Source organism: Diceros bicornis, chromosome X (assembly GCF_020826845.1).
Source record: "Diceros bicornis minor isolate mBicDic1 chromosome X, mDicBic1.mat.cur, whole genome shotgun sequence".
NCBI lineage: Eukaryota > Metazoa > Chordata > Mammalia > Perissodactyla > Rhinocerotidae > Diceros > Diceros bicornis.
Window position 1 is genome coordinate 47104419 of NC_080781.1, and position 13872 is coordinate 47118290.

Consider the following 13872-nt stretch of genomic DNA (forward strand, 5'->3'; position numbering starts at 1 on the left):
AACCCAAACAGAGGCCTATGGTCTCCCAGAGTTGAGGAAACAGTTGAGAATTCAGGGAGGTCAAGACAGGCAGTATTCCCAGAGCAGAGGACCAGAGAAAAGAGAGCTGCATGGAGAGGAGAGAGTTGCAGAGAGAGAGAGACAGAGACAGAGACAGAGAGACAGAGAGACAGAGAGGGAGAGAGAGAGAAAGAGAGAAAGCGAGCTCTGGAGATCTGCAGAGGGTTCCCCTGGAGTCTCCAACTGAATTCTCATCAGCGCATGTGTGTGAGGAAACTACCCAAGGCTGGGGAAAAAACTACCAAAAAGGAGTGGGTGGAACAACCCCAGAGCTCACAGAGGGATGGAAATAGTTCATCTTCTCACCTGCCAGAGTTGAAAAAAACTCATAATATGCAGGATATTGGGAAAAGTTCTCAGCTAGTTATTACCTCAGTAGTTGGGAAAATTCACCCTGGACTAAAGACTGTTCAGGTCCCATCTAATAATGCTCGAAAGCAAGCCTCAAAAGGATAAAACTGTTATCAAGTGTCTTAAATGCATCACAGGATGAAGCTCAAAATCACTTAAAGTGATTATTATTATTTTTATTATTATTATTATTATAAAATCCAGAACCCAACAAGGTAAAATTCACAATGTCTGGCATCCAATAAAAAATTGTGTTGTATTGAAAATATCTATAGCAACAACACAACCGAAGGCCAGCTCTACTACTGAAAAGATTGACTCAAACATCAACAGTGACTCCCTAATAGAAACAGAATGAAAAAAGACACATTACACACAGAGGAACAAACTTAAGAAGGACAATGGAATTTTCATCAGAATCTATGTAACCCGAAATTTTCTAATTAGTGCAAATGCTTTTTAAAACATGAAGATGAAGTGAAGATATTTAATTGAATGATTAAACAAACTAAAAATCTGAGAAAGGTAATAGCCAGCAGATCTGCCTTACAAAGCCTCTTAATGAAGTTCTTCAGAGAGAAGGAAGATGATATCAGAAGGAAATTTGGATCTATACAAACAATTGCATAGCGCTGGAAATGAGGAAATTGTCCATAAATACAAATATTTTTTATATGTTAAATCCCTTTAAATGATAATTGTCTAAGCAAAAATAGTAACAGTGTATTGTGGTGTTTATCACATATGTAGAAATAAAACATAAGACAATAGCACAAAGGATAACAAGAAGGAAAAAGAGGTATACAGTTTTAAGATTTTTATAGTATACACGAAGTGGTATAATATTAAAGGAAGGCACAATGTAAGAAGTTAAAAACCATATAAACTCCAGAGTCTCCACAAGAAAAAATTTTTAAAAGATGTATAACTAGTAAGCCAATAGTGGAGATAAAATGGAATCATCAAAAACATACAACTAATCCAAAAGAAGGGAGGAAGTGGAAAACTAACTACTAAAGAACAGGTGATAAATAGAAAAACATAGCCAGATGGTATATATATAAAAGTAAACTGTTTGCACACTAAGTGTAAATTCCTTACACATGTCAATTAAAAGGCCTAGTTTGTCAGGTTGGATAAAGTAGGAAGATCAAATTATACATGGTCAAAAAATAATCCCACTTTAAATATAAACAAATCATTTAAAACTAAATGGATGAAAACAGTTATACTCAGAAATCCTGAGTGAAATGAAGGTTGGATAGTGTAAATTAATGTCATACAAAGTATACTTCAGAATGAGGATTTTTACTAAAGATAAAGAGTGATAATACACAATGATAGAGAATTCTGTTCATTGAGAAGACATAACAATCACGAATATGTATGCAATTTCAAAATACAGGAGTCAAAATCTGATAGAATGGAAAGGAGAAACAGACAAAACCACAGTTATAGTTGGAGACTTGAACCTTTCTCTCTCAGCAGTTGATACAAGTGAACAAAATAAAAATCAGAAAATATATAGAAGACTTAAATAACACTATCAATCAACTTGACCTAATTGATATTTATAGAACAACAGCAGCAGAATACATATTCTTCTAAATTGCATGTGGAATGTTCACCAAGATATACCATTAAAAAAACTCAATAAGTTGAAAGGGACTGAAATCACACAAAGTATATTCTCTGACCATAAAAGAATTAAAATAGAAGTTAGCTGCAGAAAGATAGCTGTAAAATCACAAACTATTTGTAAATTAAATAACACTTCAAATTAATGCAAGAGTCAGAGAAGAAATTGAAAATACAACATGTCAAATTTATGAGGTGAAGCCAAAACTTCATAGAGGGAAATTTATAGCATTAAATGCTTGTATAAGAAAAGGATAAAAGCAAGTGATCATTCAAAGATCAATAATCTTCCACCTTAAGAAACTGAACAAAAGAGGCTGGCCCAGTGGTGTAGTGGTTAAGTTCCCGCACTCCGCTTCAGTGGCCTGGGGTTTGCAGGTTTGGATCCTGGGCAAGGACCTACACACCGCTCATCAAGCCATGCTGTGGCGGCATCCCACATACAAAATAGAGGAAGATTGGCACAGGTGTTAGCTCAGCAACACACTTCCTCAAGCAAAAAGAGGAAGATTGGCAACAGATGTTAGCTCAGGGCCAATCTTCCTCAGCAAAAAATAAAATAAAATAAACATTTATTAAAAAAAAAAGAAACTGGAAAAGGAATCAAATTAAACTCAAAACAAGCAGAAAAGGGGCCGGCCTGGTGGCAGTTAAGGGCGTGCGCTCCACTGCGGCGGCCCGGGGTTCACCGGTTCAGATCCCCGGTGCACACCGATGCACTGCTTGGCAAGCCATGCTGTGGCGGCGTCCCATATAAAGTGGAGGAAGATAAGCATGGATGTTAGCCCAGGGCCAGTCTTCCTCAGCAAAAAAAAAAAAAAAAAAGAAGAAGAGGATTGGCAGATGTTAGCTCAGGGCTGATCTTCCTCACAAACACACAAAAAAGCAGAAAAAAATAAATAATAAACATCTAAGCAGAAATCAACTAAATAGAAACCAGAAAATAAGTACAAAAAATTAATGAAAACAATTCTTTGAAAAGATCAATAAAATAATAAAACTTTAGCCAGACTGATAACAAAGAGAGAGAGAAAGAGGAGGGACACAAATTACCAATTTCAATAATGCCAGAGGGGACATCAATACAGAGTTTTCAGACATTAAATGCACAATAAGGGAATATTATAAGAAATATTATTCAAATTTTTTAAAGAGGGTATATCTCATGTTAAGTGTTCTTACTACACACATACACACACAGAGAATCCAATGGGAAAAAAAAATAAAGGGACACAAGGAAACTCTGGGAGGTGTTGGATATGTCTGTTACCTTGATTGTGGTGATGGTATTACGAGTGTTTGCATATGTCCAAACTCATCAAATTGTACACATTAAATATATATAGTTCTTTGTATATCAATTATACCTCAATAAAGCTGTTAAGAAAGGGACACCAGAAAAATTTTATCCAAAAAAATTGATACTTAGATAAAATGGGAACATTCCTTTAAAAATACTAACTAGCAAAGCTCACTCAAAAAAAAAAAAATAGAGAACATGAATAACCCCATGTCTATTAAAGGAATTTAATTCCTCTGTCTAATTTTATGGCATCATAATTACTTTGATACCAAAGCCAGACAAAGACAACACAAGAAAACTACAGACCAATATTTTTATGAATATAGACACAAGAATCCTCAGTAAAATAAATACTAGCAAACCAAATTACACAGCACAAATAAGTGGGATTTATCCCAGGAATGCAAGGTTGATTTAATATTAAGAATCAATTAAGGGCTAGCCCTGGTGGCCTAGTGGTTAAGTTTGGCATGCTCCGCTTCGGCAGCCTGGGTTCGGTTCCTGGGCATGAACCTACATCACTCGTCTATCAGTGGCCAGGCTGTGACGGTAGCTCACATACAAAATAGAGGAAGATTGGCAGCAGTTGTTAGCTCAGGGCAACTCTTCCTCAACAACAACAACAAAAAAAGAATCAATTAAGTTAATATACCATGTCAATAGAATAAAGGACAAAAACCGCATGATCATCTCAGTAGCTGCATAGAAAGCAACGGGCAAAATTCAGCATCCCTTCATGATAAAAAAATTCAGTAAACTAGGAATAGAGGGGAACATCTTCAACCTGCTATAAGGCATCTACGAAAAACCCACAGCTAACACTATACTTAATGGTGAAAGACAGAAATACTCCTCCTCCCCCAAATCAGGAACAAGGCAACTATGTCCTCTCTCATAATTTTATTTCACATTATTCTGGAGGTTCTGGACAGGGCAATTAGGCAAGGAAAAGAAAGGGAATCTAGATTGGAAAAGAAGAAGTAAAACTTTTCCATTTGCAGATGACATAATCCTGTGTATAGAAAATCCCAAGGAACTCCCCCAAAATAGCATTATATCTAATAAAGGAGATCAGCAAGGTAACAGGATACAAGACTGATATACAAAAATAAATTACATTTCTATATACTAGCAATGAATAATTCAAAAATGAAACTAAGAAAACAATTCCATTTACAATAGCATCAAAAGAATAATATACTTAGGAATAAATTTAACAAAAGATGTACAAGGCTTGTACACAGAAAACTACAAAACATTGTTGAGTGAAATTAGAGAAGACCTAAATAAGTGGAAAGGCATCTCACTTTCATAGATTGAAAGATTTACTATTAGTGTTAAGATGGCAGTACTCCCCAAATAGATCTACTGAGTCAATGCAATCCCTATCACAATTTCGACTCCTTTTTTACCCCAGAAATTAACAAGTTGATCCTAGAACACTAATGGAAATGAAAGGGTCCAGAAATAGCCAAAACAGTCTAGAAAAAGAAGAAAAAAGTTGGAGTGTTCACATTTCCCACTTTCAAAACCTACTACAAAGCTATTGTAATCAAGACAGTGTGGTACTGACATAAGGATAATATCTAGATAGATAATGGAGTAGAATTGAGAGTTCAGAAGTATACTCATATCTCTATTGTCAGTTGATTATTGTCAGGGGTGCCAAGGCCATTCAATGGCAAAGAATTGTCTTTTCCTGAAAATGGTCTTGGGATAACTGGATGTTCACAAGCAAAAGAATGAATTTAGATCTATGCCTCATACTATATACAACAATTAACTCAAAATGGATCAAAGACCCAAATGTAAGAGCTAAAACTATAAAACTCTCAGAATAAAACATAGGCATAAATATTCATAATCTTGGACTAGGCAATGATGTCCTTGATATGACACCAAAAGCACAAGCAACAAAGGAAACAAAAGTAGGTAATTTGGAATCATCAAAATTAAAACTTTTGTGTTTCAAGAGACACCATCAAGAAGGTGAAAAGAAGAGAGAGATGCCGCAGAAGAATAAGAGGCAGCAGAGACAGAGCATTGTGAGAAGTATTCCACCCGCTGTTGCTGGTTCTGAGATGTAGGGACCCACATACAAGTATAGGGAAAGAGACCTCTGAGAACTAAGACAGGGCTCAAGTGATAGCCAGTAAGGAAACAGGACCTCAACCGCATGGTACTGAATTCTGCTGACAACAATCTGTTTCAACTTGGAAACAGATTCTCCCTTAGGGCCTCCAGAGAGGAAAACAGCTCTGCTGAAACCTTGATTTTGGCTTTGTGAGATGCAGGCAGACAAAACAGCTGAGTACACTGGAATTCTGACCTACAAAACTGTGGGAAATAAATTTGAGTCATTTTATGTCAAAAAAAAAAAAAGTGAAAAGACAATCCATAATACAGGAGAAATTTTTTGCAAATCATATATGTGATAACGGACTTGTATCCAGAATATATAAAGAACTCTTACAACTCCATACACAAGACAAAAACCCAATAAAAACTGGGTAAAGGATCTGAATAGAAATTTCTCCAAAGAAGATATACAAATGGCCACTGAGCACACAAAAAGATGCTCAACATAATCAGCTTCAGGGAAATGCAAATTAAACCAGGAGAACCACTTCACATTCACAAGGATGGCTACAATAAAAAAGACAGGTAATAACAAGTGTGGAGAAATTGGAACACTCATACAATGCCAGTTGGAATGTAAAATGGTACAGCTGCTTTGGAAAACGGTCTGGCAGTTCCTTGAAAGTTAAATATACAGTTACCATATGACCCAGCAATTCCATTCCTAAGTATATAGGTAAAAGAAATGAAAACTTATGTTCACACAAAAACTTGTGTATGATGTTCATAGTAGCATTATTCATAATTGCCCCAAAGTGCAAACAATAGCAATGTCTATGAACTGACATAAATGTGATATATCCATAAATGGAATGTTATTCAGCAATAAAAAGAAATGAAGTACAACAGGGATGAGCCTTGAAAACATTTTCTTAAATCAAAGAAGCCAGTCATCAAGAACAACATATTGTGTGATTCCTATTATGTGAAATATTCAGAACAGGCAAGTGTATACAGACACAAAGTAGACTGGTGGTTGCCTAGGTTTGGGGGGAGGGGGAGAAAAAGGATGGGAGGAAATGGGGAGTGACCGCTGAAAAATATGGCGTTTCTTTTTGGGATGATTAAAATGTTCTTTCTTTTGTTGAGGCAACATTGGTTTACAACATTATATAAATTTCAGGTGTATATCATTGTATTTTGATTTCTGTGTAGACTACCTCATGTTCACCACCCAAAGACTAATTACCATCTGACCATACACACATCCCTTATTACCACTTTCACCCTCTTCCGTCCCTCCTTCCCCTCTGGCATCCACCAATCTAATCTTTCTATCTATGTCCTTGTTTGTTGTTGTTGTTGTTTTTATCTTCCACTTATGAGTGAAATCATACGGTATTTGACTTTCTCCATCTGACTTATTTTGGTAAGCAAAATACCCTCAAGGTCCATCCATGTTGTCACAAGTGGCAAGATTTTATCATTTTTTTTTTATAGCTGAGTAGTATTCCATTGTGTATATATACAATGTATTCTTCATCCATTCATACATTGATGGGCATTTAGGTTGTTTCCAAGTCTTGGCTATGGTGAATAATGCTGCAATGAATATAGGAGTGCAAATATCTTTTCACATTCGTGTTTTCATGTTCTTTGGATAAGTACCCAGAAGTGGAATAGTTGGATTATATGGTAGTTCTAGTCTTAATTTTTTAAGGAACCTCCATACTGTTTTCCACAGTGACTGCACCAGTTTACATTCCCACCAGCAGTGTATGAGAGTTCCCTTTCCTCCACATCCTCTCCAACACTTATTTCTTGTCTTGTTAATTACAGCCATTCTGACAGGTGTGAGGTGATATCTCGTAGTTTTGATTTGCATTTCCCTAATAATTAATGATGTTGAGCATCTTTTCGTGTGCCTGTTGGCCATCTGTATATGTTCTTTGGAAAAATGGTCGGATCAGCCCTGAGCTAACATCCATGCCAGTCCTCCTCTCTTTGCTGAGGAAGACTGGCCTGAGCTAACATCTACTGCCAATCCTCCTCCTTCCCCCCACCCTTTTTCTCCCCAAAGCCCCAGTAGATAGTTGTATGTCATAGTTGCACATCCTTCTTAGTTGCTGTATGTGGGACGCCGCCTCAGCATGGCCGGACAAGCGGTGCGTTGGTGCGCATCCTGGATCCAAACCCCGGGCACCAGCAGTGGAGCACCTGCACTTAACCGCTAAGCCATGGGGCCGGGCCCGGGTTGTTTGTTTTTTTGTTGTGGAGTTGTATGAGTTCTTTAAGTATTTTGGATATTAACCAATATCTAGACATATGATTTGCAAATATGTTCTCCCAAATGCTAGGTTGTCTTTTCATTTTGTTGATGGTTTCTTTTGCTGTGTAGAAGCTTTTTAGTCTGACGTAGTCCCATTTGTTTATTTTTTCTTTCGTTTTCCTTGCCTGGTGAGACATGGTATTCAAAAAGATACTGCTAAGACTGATGTCGAAGAGCATACTGCCTGTGTTTTCTTCTAGAAATTTTATGGTTTCAGGTCTTAGCTTCGTCTTTAATCCATTTTGAGTTAATTTTCATGTGTGGTGTAAGATAATGGTCTACTTTCATTCTTTTGTGCGTGGTTGTCCAGTTTTCCCAACATCATTTATTGAAGAGACTTTCCTTTCTCCATTGTATGTTCTTGGCTCCTTTGTAGAAAATTAGCTGCCCATAGATGTAAGGGTTTACTTCTGGGCTCTCGATTCTGTTCCATTGATCTGTGTTTCTGTTTTTGTGCCAGTACCACGCTGTTTTGCTTACTGTAGCTTTGTAGTATATATTTTGAAATCAGGGGGTGTGATACCTCCAGCTTTGTTCTTTTTTCTCAGGATTCCTTTGGCTATTCGGGATCCTCTGTTGTTCCATTTGTTCCATGTAAATTTTAGGATTCTTTGTTCTATTTCTGTGAAGAATGTCATTGGGATTCTGATTGTGATTGCATTGAATCTGCATATTGCTTTTGGAAATATGGACATTTTAGTCATGTTAATTCTTCCAATCCCTGAGCACAGAACATCTTTTCATTTCTTTATGTCTTCTTCAATTTCTTTCGACAATGTTTTATAGTTTTCAGCGTACAGGTCTTTCACCTCTTTGGTTAAATTTATTCCCAGATATTTTATTCTTTTTTTGTTGCTAGTGTAAATAGGATTGTATTCTTAATTTCTCTTTTTGCTATTTCGTTGTTAGTGTATAGAAATGCAACTGATTTTTGTATGTTGATTTTGTATCCTGCAATTTTACTGTATTTGTTTATTATTTCCAATAGTTTTTTGGTGGATTCTTTAGGGTTTTCTATATATAAAATCATGTCATCTGCAAATAGTGACAGTTTCACTTCTTCCTTTCGAATTTGGATCCCTTTTATGTCTTTTTCTTGCCTGATTGCTCTGGCTAGGACTTCTAGTACTATGTTAAATAAGAGTGGTGAAAGTGGGCATCCTTGTTTTGTCCCTGTTCTTAGAGGGATAGCTTTCAGTTTTTCACCATCGAGGATGATATTAGCTGTGGGTTTGTCATATATGGCCTTTATTATGTTGAGGTACTTTCCTTCTATACCCATTTTATTCAGAGTTTTTATCATAAATGGATACTGTATCTTGTCAAATGCTTTCTCTGCAAATATTGAGATGATCATGTGATTTTTATTGTTCATTTTGTTAATGTGGTGTATTACGTTGATTGATTTGTGGATGTTGAACCATCCCTGCATCCCTGGAATAAATCCCACCTGATCATGGTGTATAATCTTTTAGATGTATTATTGTATGCGATTTGCTAGTATTTTGTTGAGGATTTTTGCATTGATGTTCATCAGTGATATTGGCCTGTAATTTTCTTTTTTTTTGTGTTGTCCTTGTCTGGTTTTGGTATCAGGGTAATGCTGGCCTTGTAGAATGAGTTAGGAAGCATCCTCTCCTCTTCAAATTTTTGGAAGAGTTTGAGAAGGATAGGTATTACATCTTCTTTGAATGTTTGGTAGAATTCACTGGGGAAGCTGTCTGGTCCTGGATTTTTTTGGGGGGGTGGTTTGGGGAAGGTTTTTGATTACTGTTTCAATCTCCTTACTAGTGATCTTACTATTCAGATTCTCTCTGTCTTCTTGATTCAGTTTTGGAAGGTTGTATGATCCTAAGAATTTATCTATTTCTTCTGGATTATCCAATTCATTGGCTTGTAGCTTTTCATGATATTCTCTTATAATCCTTTGTATTTCTGTGGTGTCCATTGTAATTTCTCCGCTTTCATTTCTGATTTTATTTATTTGAGCCTTTTCTTTTTTTCCTGGTGAGTCTAGCTAAAGGTTTGTCAATTTTTTTTCTTTTCAGAGAACCAGCTCTTAATTTCATTGATTTTTTTCTATTGTGCTTTCAGTCTCTCTTTCATTTATTTCTGCTCTGATTTTTATTATTTCCTTCCTTCTACTGATTTTGGGCTCTGTTATTCTTTTTTTTCAGTTCCTTTAGGTGTACTGTTAGATTGTTTATTTGAGGTTCTTCTTAATTCTTGAGGTATGCCTATATTGCTATAAACTTCCCTCTTAGAGCCACTTTTGCTGTATCCCATAAGTTTTCACATGTTGTATTTTCATTTTCATTTGTCTCCAGGTATTCTTTGATTTCTTCATCTACCCAATCATTATTCAATAGCATTTTGTTTCATCTCCACATATCTGTGGTTTTTCTAGTTTTCTTCTTGTGATTGATTTCTAGTTTCATACCACTGTCGTCAGTAAAGATGCTTGGTATTATTTCAATCTTCTTAAACTTATTGGGACTTGTTTTGTGGCCTCATATGTGATCTATCCTGGAGAATGTTCCATGTGCATTTGAAAAGAATGTTTATTCTATGGTTTTTGGATGGAATTTCTGTATATATCTACTAAGTCCATCTGGCCTCATGTGTCATTTAAGGCCAATGTTTCCTTACTGATCTTCTGTTCAGATGATCTATCCATCGATGTAAATGGAGAGTTAAAGTCCCCTATTATTATTGTGTTTCTGTCTATTTCTCCTTTCATCTCTGTTAATAATTGTTTTATATATTTAGGTGCTCCTATGTTGGGTACATAGATATTTACAAGTGTTATGTCCTCTTGTTGGATTGTTCCCTTTATCATCATGCAGTGCCCTTCTTTGTCTCTTGTTACAGTTTTTGTTTTAAAGTCTATTTTGGGCTGGCCCCGTGGCTTAGCGGTTAAGTGTGCATGCTCTGCTACTGGCGGCCCGGGGTTCAGATCCCGGGCGCGCACCGATGCACCGCTTTTCCGGCCATGCTGAGGCTGCGTCCCACATACAGCCACCAGAAGGATGTGCTACTATGACATACAACTATCTACTGGGGCTTTGGGGGAAAAAAAAGGAGGAGGATCGCCAATAGATGTTAGCTCAGAGCCGGTCTTCCTCAACAAAAAGAGGAGGATTAGCATGGATGTTAGCTCAGGGCTGATGTTCCTCACACAGAAAAAAAATAATAAAGTCTATTTTGCCTGATATAACTATTGATACCACAGCTTTCTTTTTGTTTCCATTTGCATGGAGTGTTTTTTTCCATCCCTTCACCCTCAGTGTGTGAGTATCTTTAGGGTCTGAAGTGTGTCTCTTGTATGCAGCATATATATGAGGATTGCTTTTTAATCCATTCAGCCACCCTATGCCATTTGATTGGAGCATTTAGTCCCTTGATATTTAAAGTAGCTGTTGATAAGTATGTACTTATTGCCATTTTGTTACTTTTTTTCTGGGTGTTATAGAAGTTCTTCTCTGTTCCTTTCTTCTTTTCTTGCTCTCTTCCCTTGTGATTTGATGACTTTCTTTAGTATTATGTTTGGTTCCTTTCTCTCTATTTTTTGTGTATTCATTATAGGTTTCTGGTTTGTGATTACCATGAACTTTGTATATAATAACCTATGTAAATAGCAATCTGTATTAAATTGATGGTCTCTTAAGTTTGACCTAAAAGGCTACACTTTTACTCCCCTCCCCCCACATTTAATGTTTTTGATATAATATTTAACCTCTTTTTTTGTGTGTGTGTCCCTTAACCTCTTATCGTGGAGGTAGATATTTTTAGTACTTTTGTCTTGTGACCTTCATACTAGCTTTATAGTTGGTTGATCCACTACCTTTACTGTATTATTTTTTCTTTGATAATTTTCTTATTCCTATTTGTGGTCTTTTCTTTTCCACTCAAACATGTCCCTTCCCTTTAACATTTCTTGTAAGGCCAGTTTAGTGGTGACAAACTCCTGTACTTTTTGCTTGTCTGGAAAACTCTGTATCTCTCTTTCCATTCTGAATGATAACCTTGTCATGTTGAGTATTCTTGACTGTAGGTTTTTTCCTTTCAGCACTTTGAATATATCGTGCCACTCCCTTCTAGCCTGTAAGCGTTCTGCTGAGAAGTCAGCTTGATAGCCTTATGGGGTTTCCATTGTATGTAACTTGTTGCCTTTCTCTTGTAGCTTTTAGGATTCTCTGTTTACAAACTCTTGACATTTTAATTATAACATGTCTTGGTGTGGGCCTCTTTGAGTTTATCTTGTTTGGTGCTCTCTGTGCTTCCTGTACCTGGATGTCTGTTTCCTTCCTTAGGTTAGGAAGTTTTCAGCTATTATTTCTTCAAACAGGTTCTCTGCCCCTTTGTCTCTCTCCTCTCCTCTGGGAGACCTATAATATGGATGTTAGTATGCATGATGTTGTCCCAGACATCCCTTAGACTGTCCTCAGTCTTTTTAATTCTTTTTTCTTTTATCTGTTCAACTTGGGTGATTTCCTCAACTCTTTCATCCAGTTAACTGATCTGTTCTTCTGTGTTATCTACTCTGCTGTTGATTCCCTCTAGTGAATTTTTCATTTCCATTATTGTATTCTTCAGTTCTGATTGTTTTTTTTTTCCAGTTCTTTGTTGAAGTTCTCACTGTTTCATTTACTCTTCTCCTAAGATCCGTGAGCATCCTTATAACTATTAGTTTGTACTCTTTATCAGGTAGATCATTAATCTCTTTTGTTTAGTTCTTTTTCTGAGGATTTGTCCTGTTCCCCTATTTGGAACATATTCTTTTGTCTCCTCATTTTTCCTACTTCTCTGTGTTTATATCTATATATTAGGTAGATCAGCTATGTCTCCCGATCTTGGAAATGTGGCCTTATGTAAGAGATGCCGTATGGAACCCAGCAATGTGCTTTTCTCTCCTTACCTGTTCCAAATGTTCCAGGAGTATCCCTTGTTTGGGCTACGCATGTCTTTCTGTTGTGGCGAGGTTGCTCTTGCTGTGGGTGCATGGGTAGACTAGGCTGGTCCCCGGGCTGGCTGGTTGTAAGGCTCAGCCACGTGCAGCTGCTACGGTCACTTTGGTCACTTTAGTCACTTTATTGGGAGGAGGGGCAAGCCCCTGCACTGCTGCCTGCAAGGTCTAATAGCACACAACTGCTGCTGTTTTGCTGTTAAGTGAGTCAGGCCCCCAGCATGGCTAGTTGCTAGGCTCAGAAGCTCGTAATTGCTGCAGGCCTTGGGTGAGCCTCCCTGCGGTGGAAGGCTGTTGTCAGCTCTCTCAGGAGCACAGATGGGTGGGGCTGGCTCCAGGCGTGGTAGCACACAATCTTTTCAGGCATTGGAATGAGGGGGCAGATCCCCCGTGTGGCTGAGATGGCCAGGGGCACAAGTCTGCTGCAGCCAACATGCCCCACCACCCGTGGGCCCACACACCCCACCACCGAAGGCCCACCCCTCATGCATGCCCTGCTGAGGCCGACCCACTTGCCTTGCTGTAGAGGTCCCACGCACCCCACTTATGTGGGCCCACAAGTTCCCCACGGACTTGCTGGTGGGTGGGGCCACTCCCTAGGGTGGGCTGCCTGCCCTGGCTGGGCTGGATTAATTCTGTGCTCTAGTGGGTGGGGCAAACCTCTGTGCTAAAAGGCCAGAGGGAAAAATCCAATAGTGCCTGCCAGCATCCGTGTCAGCACAACTGCACTAGGTCATAATAATGGCTACTGCCAGTCCCTGGGGAGGTGGGCCCAGCCACCTCCTGCCTCTCTGAGATGTGCTCAGAGCTTAGCAAGTGAGTCTGTTTTGCCAAAGGACTACACACCTTTCTGGTGTTTTTGTGTTGGTTTCCAGAAGAGGTGAATCTGTGGATGGGCCCTTTAAGGCCAGGCTTTTCTTTCTGTCATGTTTGATAGCTTTCCCCTGGGTATTCCCTGTTGATTTTAATAGCCAGAAAATCCAGACTTTATGGCACTCATCTCAGTTGTGCTGAATTCAAAGTCTGCTTCTTGTGGCATAGCTCTTCCTCTCAGATCCCCTGCTCCTCCAGGAAAAGCTTTGTGCCTTAAGATTGCTCCCAGTCATGAAACTGTGGCTAGAATGTGGTTCTTTTCCTCAGCAGAAA